The sequence below is a fragment of the Kogia breviceps genome, chromosome 5 (assembly GCF_026419965.1).
Source record: "Kogia breviceps isolate mKogBre1 chromosome 5, mKogBre1 haplotype 1, whole genome shotgun sequence".
NCBI lineage: Eukaryota > Metazoa > Chordata > Mammalia > Artiodactyla > Physeteridae > Kogia > Kogia breviceps.
Genome location: NC_081314.1, coordinates 13,205,085 through 13,222,970, shown reverse-complemented (window position 1 = coordinate 13,222,970; position 17,886 = coordinate 13,205,085). Strand labels below are relative to the sequence as shown.

The 17,886-nt window shown below is 45.7% G+C and overlaps 1 protein-coding gene and 1 long non-coding RNA gene across 6 annotated transcripts in view; one reads left to right on the top strand and one right to left on the bottom strand.

The window, feature by feature from the left end:
* The window catches only part of LOC136794222 (uncharacterized), a 44,298-nt gene that overhangs the window by 23,148 nt on the left and 3,264 nt on the right, over window positions 1-17,886 (bottom strand). The gene's annotated exons all lie outside the window — the stretch shown is intronic.
* The window catches only part of ZBTB38 (zinc finger and BTB domain containing 38), a 104,778-nt gene continuing 87,802 nt past the window's right edge, over window positions 911-17,886 (top strand). For 2 of the 5 annotated variants that reach the window (XM_059064930.2, XM_059064928.2), the window contains exons 1-2: window positions 943-1,262; window positions 2,447-2,521. The gene's annotated coding sequence lies outside the window, so the exon portion shown is untranslated. Of the gene's footprint in view, window positions 1,263-2,446; window positions 2,522-14,612; window positions 16,954-17,886 lie in introns of those variants that run through there. The other 3 variants (XR_010840619.1, XM_059064927.2, XR_010840617.1) reach the window with 3 other exon arrangements.

The following is a 17,886-nucleotide window of genomic DNA, read 5'->3' as shown; positions in this document are numbered from 1 at the left end:
GCTACCCTTGGTCAATATTCATTCATTCGCTCAGCCACTCAGCATCATGGTTGAGAACACAGGATTTGAGATCAGATGATGCAGACTCCGCCGCTAACTAGCTATGAGACTTTAGAGAAGTGTCTTAATCTCTCTGAGCACCTCATCTGTAGAACTAGGAATAATCATAGTACCTACCTCATAGCTTTGCCATGATAAAAATAAACGAAATAATCTCTAAAACACTTAGCACAGAGGCTCCAACATTCACGGCAAGTATTCGCTACATGTTCTTTACTATTTTATTTTAAAATGATCACCCACTCATACATCATGCGTTTACTGTGCCCCGTGGCAGGCACTGAGATATAAATACCCTCTTAAAGAGAGGGGCCCCCTTCAATCCAGGATGTACAAGCTCACACTGGTACCCAGAGAGCAGAGAGCGGAGGCCCAGGGTCATGGTACGAAGGCAGAGACTAGACACTGAGCACTGCTTGCTGCCCAGGGTGGGTGACAAGAGCACTTGCCACCTTTCCAGATCTCTTTGAGTACCACGGCAACTCCCTGGGTAAGGTGGTACCACAGGGAAGCGGGGGGATGCCGGAGGGTAAGGTGAGAAATCCCCAGAGAAATACCCTCCCCTGCTTCTTCCTTGACAGAGAGCGGCCGTGCCTCTGCCATGCAGGAGGGCGATGTCCCTTGGGGAGGCCTTGCTGAATCTGCCTGGGATGGTTCCGGAAGTAGGAAGGGCAGCCGGGGGTGGGGAGGCGGCAGGAATGTTCTGGCCTGCTGCTCGTCCAGGCGAGTGTCCCGAGAGGAGGGCCTCTGGACATCAAAGATTCCTTTTGTCCCCTTCCGAGTGGCAGGGCAGACCGGCCACTGGCGATGACTCAGGCCTGGCCCTGACGTCACCCACGCCCGGCCACTGGCCTCCCTCTGCAGCCAGGAAACTGGCTGGGGAGTGACACTCGCAGGCTGCAGCAAACCTCAAAATAAGGAGGCAACTGCCTCTCTCCTCCTCCTCCTCTCCATCGCCCCACAGCACACCTTTCTTTTCTTTTCTGCTGCTGCTGCTGCTGCTTTTTTTTTTAAGCCTCACGGAAGGTTTTACTTATAGATCAACTTTCAAAATGTAGGAATTCAGAATGGGTGACATCATCAGAAAGATATGTGGAGCTGATCTCGACAAGAAGTGAAGAACCCAGAGCAAGAAGGCGGTTATAACTCCTGAGTCCAGGCAGTTGGCAGCGTCTGGGTTTCAGAGGAGCCAGCGCCTCCGAGTAAGTGAAGGCCACCCCCCAGACCCCCTCACTCAGCACCCTTCACTGTGGGGCGCCATCTTGTTCTCTGACATCTGTGCCTGGCAGGCCCCAGCCCGGAGGGAGGGAATGGGGGCTGCGTCTGGGACACCCTCCGAATACGGCACCAAAGGGATCTCTCTGATCTTTTTCTTTTCCACAGGACCAGACAAGAATGCGTTTCCACTCGGAAAAAAAAAAAAAAATATATATATATCTATCTATCTGTATGTGTGTATCTGTGTATACACACACACACACACACACACACACACACACTAAGGCTGAATTCTAGGGAAAATGGCCCACATCGTGCCTTCCACCCCGTCACTCCTCTTGTTTTGTTTCCTCTTCCTTCTTCTGCCGTAGTGCTCTGTTTTGGACGGCCAGAATGTTTGTTCAGTTCTAAACTATTTGCTTCCTGGATCTTATACTAAGTAATCAGACACAAAAATAAACCCTGTTCTAGGCAAATACGTGCCCTATGCCGTCAAATGGTATTTTCGCAACTAACCTGTTAAAAGATGGCAGCTCTGGTAAGAAAACGACCACAAGCAGCTGCCTTTACCCAGCATGTTTCAGGTTGCCTGTGGTGGTTCTGGTGTGTACACCTCCACTGCCTCACTGCCCTGTTTACAGAGAGCTTATTTTCATTCCTACATGTGCCATCCCATCTGGGATGATGTTAAACACAAAGACAGATTATAATGTATCTTTGGTGTCTGTTTTAATTTCACCTAAAGAAATCTTAAGTTTTTGCATAGCCTATAATTTTACGAGCTCTGGAAGCTTTCTACCCAAGAGAGTTAAATTCCCAAGAGAAAAGTTTTAACGTGTACATAAGAACTGCAGAGCACACAGATACAGAAATCATACCCAGTTCTCCTGGCTTCCAAAGTCATCTCCTGAGTCATTATCTAGTCTTTGTACAGCTTACTTAGCAAAGAATTGTTCTTTATAAATTCAGTTTTATAATGATGGGGTGGGAGGGTATTTAAAAATGTATCTTATGTTATGAATGCAATAGGGAAGCTTGTTGCTTACTGAAAAAGAGTGACGGATTTCTTTATAAACGGAAAACACCCTTTGGAAATTAACCGTGGCACACCAATATATCTGTCTTGTAGGTCTTACATTTTACTTTTTGTTTTATTTTCATATATCAGGCTGTCTTGAAGTGAGGCTCTGCTAAACCACTCTTCTTCTGGCTGTAAGAGCTGAATGCTGTGACCATTAATTTGGTGAGTGTCATTAGTCCCTAATGGCTGCTTAAATTTAGTTTACTAAATCTATTCTTTTGCTTTGCAGTAAGGTTTAAGGAAAGGAGAGAAGGCACAAGGACTTCTGCACACAATGATAACAGCTGTATCAGAGAGGGTAATAGGAATAGTTAAGATAGGCTAATTGCTGTAATAGACTGAAAAATGTATAATGACTCAAACATAATAGAAGTTTCTTTCTTGGTCTTGTAACAGTAGAGGTTGGTGGGGCAACTCTCTTTCATGCATTCATTCAGAGACATGGGTTGAGAGAGGCTCCGCCTTCTGCAGTATGTGGTTTCCAAGGTCACCTGGGATTGTTTCCACTTCCCAGTGGAGGAGGAAAAAAAGAGTGTGAAAATGTGCATGTGGAGACTTTCCTGGCCCCTGCCTGGAAGTGGTGCACAACACTTCTACTCATACTCTATTGGCTAAAATGCTGGTCACATGACCACATCTGACTGCAAAGAGGTCTGGGAAATGTAGTCCCTGGTGTGGGGAGCAGCCACTTGCCAGTGACAGCTCAGGAGAGCTTCTGGAGAAAAGAGGTAGTCCTCTCTGGCACAGCATAATAAGGAACTTAGAGATGCTCAAGGATAGGACAGCAGAATGAAGCAGTGGGAGAAATAAACAGTGATCAGATATTTAGAATTCTCTAACAGACACTCTTAGGTAAAGAGTGGGCAAGGAGCAGTGGGTGAGATTTTTCAAGATGCCTCGGTCCATTCTGACCCTAAGCATTTACACGAGCACCATCAAGCCACCAGTGGCCAGTGAACCACGAAGCACATTCTTCCCCCCCCCCCCCAAGGTCCTCTTAGTCTAGGACCATTCTGGCTAAGTTTCCTGGTCCTGGGTCTAGTCGTGGTTGTTTGGAATTGTCCAACAGAATTCTGTTCCACCAGTGGTCACTAGGAAAGCTCATGGTTTCTTTAACTCATGGTTCTATCTGCTCTTGGGGGTGTTGGGAAGCTACCCTCCTCCAGATCTTGGCATACTTTTTTAATATTGGGAGGTAGTGGAGGGAATTCCTGACAAGATGGGATCTTCAAATCAAGTTATTAGAGAAACATGCAGAAAGCAGACTAAAATGGCTCTGGCTGGGGAGATTAATGCTCCCCAAAGGATTTGATATATAATTCTAGCTTTTTCTTTTCAGGAGAAGTTGCAAAACATTTACTGAAATAATGAGTGGTAAGGTTATAAGCCCTGTCTGAAGAACCCTGAACTAATTTGATATTTTATGTAGCCTTTTCACCATTGTTGGTCTTAGTGCAGTATCCCCCTCACTGGTAAATATCAGAAACCATATGGTGGTGCCTTTATGATGGTCCCAAGGCATCATAAAGACCTCCAATAAAAATGGACTATATGTGCTCACTTCAACAGCACACACTATAAAAATGGACTCCAGTCCTTGCCTGAGCTGCCTGGTACCTACTTCTCTAGTTTTGTTGTCAATATCTGACTACACAGTCTGGTTTCTGATTATATTTTACCCCTGGACTTGACATTTCTGGCACTCACACCCACACCCCGAAGAATATACATTGTCCATTGTGAGGGAAGGCCAGTTACTGGCTGGTTTAACACAGCTCTCAGGCTCTCATGGAGCCTAACGTCTGGCCTCATCTCCTATTACTGCTGCCTCGCCTCTGCCCAGCCCCCTCACATCTGGAGTGGGCTAAGGAGGAGTGGAGTAGAAGAACAAGTTACTTATTGCAAAAGTGCTTCAACCTTTGAAAGTCCATTTTCTTGGTTTGGTGGGTCCCAGAAGTGTCTACTGAGCAGACAGAGCTGGCTGGGCCAACAGAGTAAACTAAAGATAAGACCAGCTTGAACGGGAGAGTACAGTGCCTGTAACAAGGGAGCAGCCAGGAGGAGTAAGTTGAGAACAAGTACCAAGTTTCAAAAGCTGGAGCCAAGTGGGGACGATCTGTTGCTGCATGTACAAGCCTAAAGGAGTCTGCCAGGAAGGGCAGGGCCAAAGGCCATGGTCAAGGAGGAAAAGGAGTCAGGGTCCATTCACTGGGGAGACTTCTTAGTCATAGCTTGTTCATTTCAACTGCCATGTGATAATGACTCCTCAAAGCACTAAGTATGCAGGAATTGACAAATGAGTGTGTGTAGAAGGGGTTAGCTGGGGTCAACCTGCTGATTTTTAATGTCTAGCTGCCTAGCATGGCAGAGAGAGGAGTGCAGCCGCCAAATCAAAATTTCACTGCCGCCAACACCAACCCTCCACAGGGAACTGGTACAGCACATTGGGTGACACCAGGGACCCACCAGCAAGGCAGGGGTAACAAATACACACTTTGTAAATACTTTGATCTTTGACATTTTCAAAAAAGGGTCAAAGTAGACATTATGGGGAAAGTTCGACTTTCTTGAGCTTCCTTAACTTATAATTTTATATTTTATTTTATTAAAATTTTTTTGTTGAAGTATAATTAATTTACAATGTTGGGGTAGTTTCTGGTGTATAGAAAAGTGATTCCGTTTTATATATATATAATTTTTTTTTCCGTTCTTAATTCCCTATGAGGGGTAGATTTCAAATCTGGGGCCTCATAGTCTTTTCAGAGCTTAGGTCATCCCTGTTGATTTGTGATACACAGATGTGGTCTGGGCACAACTGGCAGACATAGGCAGTGCCTGGACCAGTTGGTTATTTTTAACCCCAGAGGTTTTATACTTTTCATGGCACAGAAGTACAAGCTTCCCTCTTGCTCTGGGTCAGCATTATGAATGTCCTGTTACTCCCTTTGGAGGATTTTGCAATCAGGCCATGTCACAGACACCAAAGCTAAGAATTCACAGTAATGGGGCTTTGTAATTTCTCATGCTGAAATCCCCTGACTTCTTGTTAAGGACGCAGTTGGAAAACACCACACTGAAGACTTCAGGGTTTTGTTTTTAACTCAAGCCTCTGGTTTTCATCAGAATTTTACAGCTTCCTCTCGCTTCCAAAATGGTATTTTTAAAAAATGTAAAACTGAGATTCTGTCAGAATATTCTGTCAGAATAAGTAAGGTAATATATGTGAAATGGTTTGGGCCACTTAGGAAAAGTGTGGCAAGTCAAGATGTTGATGAAAACAAATTCCATAGTTATGGTCAGCATTGGCATTTGGCTTTTGACATTGCTACTAATATTGTAAGTAACATCATTTTTTTTAATTTATTTATTTATTTAGTCTCAATTGATTTTCATCTGAAATCCTTAGCACCACTTCCTTTATATATATATATATACATGCATATATATATATGCATATATATATGCATATATATATATGCATGTATATATATATATATATATAAATTATTTATTTATGTTTGGCTGTGTTGGGTCTTCGTTGCTGCGCGCGGGCTTTCTCTAGTTGCGGTGAGCGGGGGCTATTCTTTGTTGCGGTGCATGGGCTTCTCATTGCAGTGGCTTCTCTTGTTGTGGAGCACGGGCTCTAGGCGCGCAGGATTCAGTAGTTGTGGCACGCTGGCTCAGCAACTGTGGCTCACGGGCTCTAGAGCTCAGGCTCAGTAATTGTGGCGCATGGGCTTAGTTGCTCCGCGGCACGTGGGATCTTCCCGGACAGGGGACCAAACCCACGTCCCTGCACTGGCAGGCAGATTCGGATTCTTAACCACTGCGCCACCAGGCAAGTCCCTGTACCACTTCCTAACTAGCCAAAGCATGTTGTGTAAAAATTTCAAGGACATTTGAAAAGCTTTGACTCTAGGATAGGGGTCTAACCGTGAAGCTTCTAATCTTATTCAGAGACATTTGACCTGGGACTCACTACGATCCGTGAGGGAGGGTAGATTTGAGCCATCTCTCTGCCAAAGAAAGATGCTTCCTGGCATTCAGTAGGGCTCCCAGTGCATTGGCCAGAGGAGATTTTGAAAGCACTCCACAGAAGCACTGGCCCTGGGTGGCATCTCCCCGGCCGGAATAGAGCCCATCATCTGTCCAGAAGCCCCTAAGCAGAGTGCAGTCTCTCTGCTTGGTGTTCTGGGTAGGGGCCCGGGGGATTACACACAGAGGCAACAAGCATGAGATCAACCCAAGAGCAGTAAAGATGTTGTGGAAACTCTGAATTCCCTTCCACATTCCAGTTCCTATAGTCTGTTATCTTCACATGCAGCAGGAAAGTAGTATCCAGTGAAAAGGACTTTCTCATTGACCCAAATTCCTTGGCATCGACTATATCAAGATACTTTGCAAGAGAGAATGTAGCTTAAAATTCACCCCAGCACCAGATTCAGTCTATCTGTCTTCCAAGTCCTCTTGTAGCAGCGAGGCCATGGCTGGGCTGGGCTCCTAAGAGGTCTCTCTTCCCTCTCTTTTCACTCTACATGAGGCAAATTCCTTTACTTTACTTTTTAAAAATTTGTAAAAAGAGCCATAACTAGTCACTATACAAAATCTAAATCTGGAAAATACAGAAAAATATCAAGGAGAAACCAACAATCTCTAGTAATCCAACAACCAAGCAACAATTCAATATTAACATGTCAATGTATTTCTTTTCAATTTTTCATATATAGTCTTTTCTTCTTTTAAACATTACTGAAATGGTATTTTATATGCTTTTTTTTACCCCATTTAATGTTATGTTGTAAACATTTTTTCAAGTCACTAAATGATTTTGAAAATTTGATTTTTAATGGCTGTGTTTCCATTGCATGGATATATCTTAATTTATCCATTCTTTTTTTATGTACATTTTTATTGCCTCTAGTGTTCCGCTATTATAAACACAAAAACATTCTTTTTTTTTTTTGGTACGCGGGCCTCTCACTGTTGTGGCCTCTCCCGCCACGGAGCACAAGCTCCGGACGCGCAGGCCCAGCAGCCATGGCTCACGGGCCCAGCCGCTCCGCGGCACGTGGGATCTTCCTGAACCGGGGCACGAACCCGTGTCCCCTGCATTGGCACGCAGACTCTCAACCACTGCACCACCAGGGAAGCCCCCACAAAAACATTCTTGTAGATAAATCTTGGTGGACACCTTAGGCAAAATTCCTAGAATTGAATCAGTAGGTCAAACGACCTATTTTTAAAGTTCCTAATGCATATTGATAAATTAGCCTCTAAAAAATTACCAATGTCTATTTCAAAACCTAAGTCCCTTTCAGTTTCTCATGTTAAAATGCATGCTCCTAGGCCCCAGTGACATCAAAAGCTCTGTGGAGGGGGCCTAGGGATATGCATTTTAATATACTCTCCCAATCTTTATGCACATTAAGGCCTGAGAACTATTGTTAATGCTGCATTCAATTCAATAAACATTCATTTTCAGCAACACTTATTACACAGAAAATAGTTAACCCTAAGCTAATATATTTAAACCAGAATTTAACGTAAAGGCTCTTTTTGGCTTCTGAATTTTAATTTTAATTTCTCCTTAATCATGGTTTGGTATAGTTGAAAGATTATCAGCTAGGGAGTTAGGAAACCTTATTGTAAATATGAGGTAACTGAGCCCCAGAACGGTTAATTGACTCACTTATGGTTGTTACCCAAAGATTTAGTGGCAAAGGTAGAACTAGAACTTGAATAAGCAAAGGGCCTGGATCCACCAAGTCCAAGCTCAGTAGTAGTAGCAGTAGCTCGCCACACAACAGGCCAGTACATCGAGAGATGAGGTGTTGGGACAAAGGGATAGTGACTTTATTCAGAAAGCCAGCAGACTGAGAAGATGGTGGACTAGTGTCCCAAACAACCAGCCTATCAGGGTTAGAACTCAGGCATCTTTTACACTAAAAGGGGAGGAGGTGTGGCTAGTTGTTGCAAACTTCTTGGTGCGGGAATCCTTTGGTCCTGCAGCTGTCCACGTAGGTCTGGTCACAATGTTCCTATAAACCTCCAGCAAGACAAATGTTATTCTCTGTTCTGCAACTTTTTATCTCAATATTCCTATAAACCTCCAGCAAGACAAATGTTATTCTCTGTTCTGCAACTTTTTATCTCTATGTGAATGGAGAAGTATTATACCTTTAAAGGTCAGAGCCTTGGAATGGGCTATCAAGTATATTTCAGGCTATGGCAACATTGTTTTACAAAAGGTGCCGAGCCAGCATGATTAAGCACAGGCCACAGAGCACAAAGGTGAGAGCTAAAGGAATAGATCCACTATGGAGTCAGGTGTGTTCTTCTCTGTTACAATCGTAGAGACGAGGGGCGGAGAGAAGACTGAGTCCTGAAGTGAGCACCTGCTTCCAGCAGGGAATTTTTGTCTGCCTTCTGATAGGCAGAGCATACCCCAGGACGTGTGTGGGCAGCCCAGACCCTGCGAGGGTCACCTCATGAGACCGCTCTGGGCCCTGAACCCCAAGGTGGTAACACTTAGACCAAGGAGGACATAGAATAGCCACACGGATCTAGACCACAAGGGCTGAGTATGAGGTCGGGTCTCGAATCAGAAGCCAAGAGAACAGAGCAGGGGCAGGCAAGGGCAAGACTCATACTGTAGCAAAGGTTAGGGCACAGCAGTGTGAGTTGAAAAGACCAAGCCAGAGCTCGGGGGGAGCTGCCGTGCGTTCAGCCTGGAGGATGGAGTCTCATTACCCAACCTCACAGTCAGGCAAGGTACTGCCCCGGTCTGCACCTGCCTCATTATATCCGAAAGGTGCTGTGGGCTGGGCTGCCTTCTGACAGCAGATAAGTAGGAGCACCTGGCTGAACAAGGACGACGGGCCACAGAAGAGGCGCCCAGGAATGGAAACTTGGAAAATTCTCTGTTACACCAGAGAACGCAGTGAACAAACAACAACCAGATTTGAAAATTCTCACCACCTTCTAAGAGGAAGTGTGACTCTCCATCCTGTCTGTATAAGTCTGCTCAAAGCCGTCAGGCCAAACCCACTGGTCACCTGAGAGTATCTGGCTGCCCTCCCACTCGTTTTATCAATACTGCCTTAACTTCTGGAGGGCCACTATCATATCATCTGACTTTGGGGTTCAGCCTCCGCACACTGCTCACCCCCCAGCAGTCCCCAGTTCACGGTCAGGTTCTGTGTATCACCATCTAGGTTCCTCCATGCCCAAGTTCACGTCCATGTCCCGTGAATGCACCAGGTAAAGCACAAGGGCCAAAAGCCAAAGTCGCCCCTTCGTTCGCTGCACCCATCCTACACACAGAAGCATGAAGGAATTTGCCCAGGATCACAGAGCTTCCCTGCTTCTGTGCATGATCTCCATTACCTCTTGGCTGTCCCCATGCAGGATCACTGCCCTCCTGATTCCTGGCCTCCTGGTCCAAACCTGTGGAGCCAGGGTCATGATGGGTATGGATTCTGGGAAGGTCCACAGCCTCCCTTGAATCAGGGGTACAACAGGTGGAAGGTGACTTTCCAGACATGGCTGGGCCAACTCGAGTCATCACTATGAGGTTGGCCCTTTACAAAGCCCATTTCCCTGGTGTCCTGAACAAGTTCCTTGGCTGAGAGACCTTCTGCTATGCACATGGAATTCTAATTGCTGGCAGGACCTGGATCCCTAGGCTACGAAGATCCATGGGGTGGTGACAGCAGTGCCTCCAGATCTAACTCCCAGGAGGTAGAAGTCAGAGTTCTGTGACATCCAGACAAAGTGTCCACATGCTGCTGGAGAGTCTTGAGTGGTCAACAGAGTAGGAGGTCCAAGGGCAAGAAGTGTTCAGTGTGTCCTGTGACATCTGACAAGTGGCCTGGTGGTCCCATCCTTACCTGTCTGTGCTCACTCCATGCCCCCCCCGCCCCCGCTGGAACAAACACACATCCTGCTAATAAGTCACCGACTTTAGGAATACAAATCACTTATACAGTCTCTGGCCAAAGCTGCAGGAGGACGCCGGCCCAGGCAAAGTCCGTCACTGCCCCTTGACTGTCACATCATGGCCTTCATATTACCCCATGGGAGTGCGTATCACTGGTCTCAAGTCTCCCTGCTGGGCCAAGAGGTACCGCCTCAAAGAGGCCCAACATTCCCAGATGGCAATGTCCCACTACTGCTGTCAAGAGGAACCAGACAAACCTGAAAACCTCACCCCATATCAAGAACCCCATTTTCCATCATGGAAATGCCACACAGCCCACATTGCTGTGTAGACAAGTATTAGGAAAGCTGGAACAGTGAGAGAGATCTGAAGCCATGCCATTCAAGCCCCGAAGGCCCCACACTTGACTGCCATCTTGACTGGGGACCATCAAAAGGAGCCCCTATGCATCTGTCAGGATGGCTAAAATAAAAAATACTGATGCTACCAAATGCTGGCGAGGATGGAGAGAAACCGATTGCTCATACACTGCTGCTGGGAGTATAAACGGTTCAGCCACTCTGGAAAACAGTTTGAGAGTTTTTAATAAAGTTAAACATACACTTACCATACATTCCCACTCCTGGGTATTTACAGACGAGAAATGAAAACTTAGGTTCACACAAAAACCTGTACATGAATATTCATAGCAGTTTTATTTGTTATAGCTTAAAACTGGACACCTACCAAGTGTCCTTCAGTGGATAACGAACTGTGGTACCTCCATACCATGGATTACTATTCAGCAGTAAAAAGGCACATCTTCCCATCCAACATGAGTGGATCATAAGGGCATCCTGCTGGGTGAAAGAAAGCCGGTTCCAAAGGGTTACAGACGGCATGATTGTACTTACATAACATTCTTAAAGGGACAAAATTACAGTGTTGGAGAACAGATCAGTGGCAGGGCTTAGGGCTGGGGGAAGGTGTGACTGTGGTGGGGTAGCATAGGAGTTTCTTTGTGGTGATGGAATCGTTTTGTATCTTGATTGTGTTGATGGCTTCTCTAATCTCCACATGTGATAAAATTTCATAGAGCTCGAGACACACAGACACAGACACACACAGAATGCACGTAAAAACTGGTGAAATCTGAAGTAGTAGTCTGTACCTGAGTTAACTGTGTCGTACCAATATTACTCTCTTGGTTTAGAGAACGTACTACAGTAGCATAAGATAATACCATTCTGGGAAGACAGATGACATCATACAGTTACTGTACTATTTTTGCAACTTCTTGTGAACCTTAAACTCTTTCCCAAAAAATTATTAAAAGTGACTTTTTAAAAGTTTTATTTTAGGTTTAAATAAAGGGGGAGGTTGTTCCTCACCCCAAGGAAAGGGGATTCAGCCTCTCCACTAGCTTCTCTTTTATGAGCAACTCCTATTGTTTATCTTGCCGCTTTCTAATTTATGGTTAGCCTCTATGGTGCATCCTGGTGGCTTTGGCCTCACCCTCTGCTTCTCAGAGTCAATCAGAGTCAGCCCATCTCAGACCCAATAATCACAGCTCATCTTCCAGCACTGAGTGTGAATATTCTCCCCTCCTCCACCCTGAGACTGTAACTTCAAAGACTCAGATCTAAGAAATGGTCTCACGGTGAAAAATCTAGGACAAATCATCCTGCTCACCGCTGCACGGTAATTTCTTTTCTGGAATGGCTCTTTGTCTTCCCTGCTCTTCATACAGATTATTCTCTTCACCTTCACCAAATGGCCCCTCCTCTAATGGAAGGAGATTAACCCTTCTCTGCCCCCTCTCAATCTCATTCCGCTGAGGGCTTTCTCTCACCAGCTCTGCTCTCTCCGGGCCTTGTGCCGCAGCTGAACGCTCCAATGTGAGACGGCTGCCTTCCCTTTGAAGCATTTATGCCTCTGTCAAACACCTTTTTGCCAAACTTGGCCCTGGGAAGACAGTTTTGAAATTCAACTTATCGTGAGCCCCCTGGGTTTGCAGTATGGAATTGCACAAGGCCCTGGGCATTTAGGTCGAGGCGTACCCGCTGTGCTCACTACCTTCAAGGCCTCATCTTAGTGAAATTCTAGCATTACTTATGCCCTTGTTTTGTGGAGGGGTCCCCAGCACCACCTAAGATTGAGGCTGCTGTGCATATGGGGCTGATGTCTAAGTGGCATCCTGTCCGGATATGATAAGACACACACACACAAGCCACTGTCCCCCAGGACTGGCCTCAGTCCCTAACTTCCTGCCATGCCTCATTCATTAGGGGCAGCCATCACAAGAGACCACGGTGAGAGGGACATAGGTGTACGTGTCTTAGGCCAGGTTGTGAGCTGTAATCAGGTTGCTGTGTCAGAAAGGAGACTATTCGAATTGTTGATCTTCAGTGGGCGTTGGTGAATCTCCTGGTTTTGCACCTTCTGGTTTCAAAACCATACTGAACAACAGAAAATGAAACCTGCAACTTATTTTTAGCTGCTCATGCTAACTCATGAGATTTTTTCTTTGCAAACCAAATAGGATAAAAGCCTACTTCAGCTGGCTGAACTTAATCTGATGGACTTAATATAGCAATCAAGCCTATCACCTCTGATACTTCTCAAATAACACTTGGTCCCAGGTGATATTTTGCCTAATATTTACTATTTTGCTAAAAATTATATTTAGTTGAGCTTTAAAAAAATTAAGTATTCTATAACATTTTCTTCTGAGAGGAACTAGGAAAGAAGTTATAAACCCTCTATACTGGAATCTATTCATTAGTTCACTTATTCTGTAACCATTTCTCAGGCACCTATTTAGGTGAAAAGTAGATTTTTTTTTTTTTTTTTGTGGTACGCGGGCCTCTCACTGTTGTGGCCTCTCCCATTGCGGAGCACAGGCTCCGGACGCGCAGGCTCAGCGGCCATGGCTCACGGGCCCAGCCGCTCTGCGGCACGTGGGATCTTCCCGGACCGGGGCACGAACCCGTGTCTCCTGCATCGGCAGGCGGATTCTCAACCACTGCGCCACCAGGGAAGCCCGATTTTTTTTTTTTTTTTAATTGAGCCAGTGTGTTGAATTACAAAGAGCAGAATACTAGTAATTAAGGAATACAGCTTTTATCCTGGTTGCTGAGGTCTTCAGATATCGGACTCTCTTTGAATCTGATTTTCTCCTCCCTCAGAGAAAGGGTTCAGGGGCTTCCCTGGTGGCGCAGTGGTTAAGAATCTGCCTGCCAATTCAGGGGACACGGGTTCGAGCCCTGGTCCGGGAAGAAGATCCCACATGCCGCGGAGCAGCTAAGCCCGTGTGCCACAACTACTGAGCCTGTGCTCTAGAGCCTGCAAGCCACAACTACTGAAGCCCTCGCGCCTAGAGCCCGTGCTCTGCAACAAGAAAAGCCACCGCAATGAGAAGCCCGCGCACCGCAACGAAGAGTAGCCCCCGCTCCCTGTAACTAGAGGAAGCCTGTGCGCAGCAATGAAGACCCAACGCAGCCAAAAATAAATAAATGAAATTTATTTTAAAAAGAAGAAGAGGGCTTCCCTGGTGGTGCAGTGGTTGAGAGTCCGCCTGCGGATGCAGGGGACGCGGGTTCGTGCCCCGGTCCGGGAAGATCCCACGTGCCGCGGAGCGGCTGGGCCCGTGAGCCATGGCCGCTGAGCCTGCGCGTCCGGAGCCTGTGCTCCGCAACGGGAGAGGCCGCAACTGTGAGAGGACCGCGTACCGCAAAAAAAAAAAAAAAAAAAAAGAAGAAGAAGAAAGAAGGGGTTCAGATGACATCATCTGAAGTGCCTTTGCCTATCCTATAATTCTATGAAGTGCGCTATGCCATTGAGAGCCCGAGGAAACGTTGAGGCACATTTTGGAGGCAGTTGTGTGGTCGTCAAGCCACCCTTATTTCTGTGTCCCCTTTCCCTGTTCTAGGAGGGACAGATGTAAACGAAGCCTGTGGTCTGCTTGCCAGACAACTTGTCCCCCCACCCCCCACCCCCTCGACTTGGTAAACAAGTGATTAAGAACTTGAAAGACTTCCATAGGTATTTTTAGTCCTCAGATCAGTTCCTTAACTCATGGAACAAGTTCTCTAGTTTTAGGAAGTGGTTTCAAAGGACAAAGCTGAAGATTCCACTGGTAGTGGTGGGAGCAGAGAAAGGACCCCTAATTCGGTGTTGGTTAATCAAGATCCTACCCATATAAGCCCCTCCATTGCACCTGGCAAGGCTCTAGGTGCTGTGGGAGATACAGAGATCTCACAGGATGCCAGCCAGAGACGTGAGTAAAGGCAGGTAATTCAACACAACAAAAACATATTGTGCTTTTATCTTTAGTCCACAGGAAGTGAAGCTTCACTGAGATTTGTTAGGCTGCTCTGGTGAGAAGAGGTTCATGGTGGTGAGCTTTCCAAACTACAAACTCATTCATCTGAGAGAAGAGAGGGCAAATGAATTTGTTCCCAGGTTGTCTTGGAATATTTGCTGCCCAGGATTCAGACAGATATGAAGAGAGGATTATGTTCTCACGTGGGGTAGATTTGACCCATCTGTAAGAATTCTTCCTTCTCCACTTTCATGTACGTCACCGCCTTCCCTCTTCAACCTAGTTGCCTGCTAATCTCTCTAGAAAGAAGAAACTCAGCCTTCTTGCTGAATATCTTTTGCCAATTCAGGATCTAGAAGAGCCTGCTGTTTCATTTGCTCTCCATCTGGGGAGTGGCAAACAGAGATGGCTGCGGATGAATGTGTGACTAGAGATGCAGGAATGCCCTTGATCTCCATGGGCACGCAAGGTCCTTATTAGTGCCACATTTCCAATGCACTGCACGATGAAAGCAGGCTCTGTTCTGCTGCTAAAGCTGAGGTAGTGACGTCGAAAGTGGTGGTGAGCCATGCTGAGGATATTCCCACCGGAGAGTCTGCGCTGAATTAGCTTGGGGTGCGGTGCTGTCCACCACAGTCTCCCTGGCAACCCTAAGTCACATACCGCTTTTTCTCCGTTGAAAACCACATGGTTCACATTTCCCTTCTCCCTCCAACTCTTTCCTCGAGGGTAACCTCAGTTTGGTCCCCAAGGCTCGCTGCCCGGTCCTTGCCGTCAAGTGTGTACTCCTTGCCCTCATCTTACACAAGTGCTAACGGATGGAAGTGAGAAACCTCATGTCTAAGAATTGGAGCAGGCTTCCTGGAGCTCAGACTCCTCACGCATGTCCATTCACCCAAGCCTTTGTTCTACCGCCTCAGGACCACTGAGAGAGATAATCCTCCTCTCATATTCCGAGCAGGGCGGAGCTTGATGGAGTTGATTTGAAAGCCCCCTTTGCAAGCCATCTGGCTGGCATCTAAAATTACTGCCAATGAGCGAGACAGTCATCTGGTCACCCAGCCAGGAGGCAGGAGGCTTGGAGTCCAGCTCTTGGCCTAACCAACCCAGGAAGCAAGCAAGCGGGGCTGCATTTTTCAGAATCACAAACCTTCAGAGCTGGAAGGGATCTTAAATGGGGGCAGAATGTACAGATGTTCACATAGAGAGGCAATCAGTAAAATGGTGCATTTGAAACACTAAGCTTGGAAAATCTCTTACTCAAAAGTTAGGCTTTTCAAAAGTCCATTTTTTTTTTTTCTTTTTTTTTTTTTTTTCGGTACACGGGCCTCTCACTGTTGTGGCCTCTCCCGTTGTGGGGCACAGGCTCCGGACGCGCAGGCTCAGTGGCCACGGCTCACGGGCCCAGCCGCTCCTCGGCATGTGGGATCTTACCGGACCGGGGCACGAACCCGTGTCCCCTGCATCGGCAGGCGGACTCTCAACCACTGCGCCACCAGGGAAGCCCAAAAGTCCATTTTTTTAAAACATATTTATTGGAGTACAGTTGCTTTACAATGGTGTGTTAGTTTCTGCTTTGCAACAAAGCAAATCAGTTACACATATACATATATCCCCATATCTCTTCCCTCTTGCGTCTCCCTCCCTCCCACCCTCCCTATCCCACCCCTCTAGGTGGTCACAAAGCACGGAGCTGATCTCCCTGTGCTGTGCGGCTGCTTCCCACTAGCTATCTACTTTACGTTTGGTAGTGTATATATGTCCATGCCACTCTCTCACTTCATCCCAGCTTACCCTTCCCCCTCCCCGTGTCCTCAAGTCCATTCTCTACTAGGTCTGCGTCTTTATTCCCGTCCTGCCCCCAGTTTCCTCGTGACCTTTTTTTTTTTTTTTTTTTTTAGATTCCATATATATATATGTTAGCATACGGTACTTGAAACCAGGTCAGTCTTGATCGTTATACTGAGTTTTCTTTGATTATTTATTTATTGGCCGCATGGCATGCAGGATCTTAGTTCCCCGACCAGGTATCAAACCCGTGCCCCCTGAAATAGTAGCTCAGAGTCTTAACCACTGAACCACCACGGAAATCCCTCTTTGATAATATAGATTAGAATAATCTAACAACTGGATAACAAATTTACTCACAAATGCAGGCTTGTAGAAGAATTTTAATACAGCAAATGGATAAACTCACAAAGTGTGTGATCTGGGGCAAATGACCCGATCTCTCATAGTCTCAGTTTCCTCATCTGTACCATGAAAAGACTGGACTTCATTAGGTGAAGTAGTTTGCTCAAATGGATATGTAAGCTTTTCCACTTATTTCACCTGATAAAACATTTCCAAATTATGACAAATCTCTGACCAAAACTGTTATCCTGCTTTCTATCCTTAACTTTCCAACGAGGTCTAGTTAATTCCTCTTCTCTTATTCTTTTCCACCTGCTGGTCCAAACTGTCTCCAGTTGGTACCCACAATTCCCAGGGCTTGGAGAGTTGAGGCTGGTTCATCTAAACAGAGGTAGTCCTGGCCTCCAGGGAGCAGGGGTCCCCTCTACCAGGAGTCTGCACAATCAGAAGATTCCTATCGCTACATCAGGACAGAATGTGGATGGAGGAGGTTTTATCCTTTTAGGATTGGTGGAAAGACCCAGACTTTGGAATCAATTGGACTGGGTTTGAATCCTAGCTCTGCTATGTGTGACTGGTAATCTCAGTTAGTTCCTCACTTAAAGTTGATGATAACTAATACCCACCTTGCAGAATTATTGGGTTAGAATTAAATAATATGATAGAGCTAAAATATTGAGTACGTAGTAGGTTTTCAATAAATGGTAGCTACTATAGCCTTAGCTCTGATCAAAGTAGAAAGCAGAAGTCCCTGCCCAGATATCTAGGCAAAAAGTAGACGTTCAAAGTAGCATTGGACTTTCCTAAAAATTTAGGCTAAAATATCATCCGAAGGCATTTTTAGTCATTGATAAATTAAATCACCATATTGTTTCCATGAATATCCTACAAACAAATGTAATAACCAACCTCATAAAAATGTTTAAACTTTTTAAATTCTAAGAACTTAAACAAAAAAGTTACATCTGGTGAACATTTTATTTTTAAAAATCGAGATTAGGAAAAAAATATCAAGATTAGAGTAGGAGAACCTGATAACAAATTTTACCCACAAATGTTGAATATCTATATTAGGTATAAACGGAAACCAGCTGTACTTTTTAATGCAGTGAATGGAGCAAAGAAATGTACAAACCAATCCAAATGTTTATA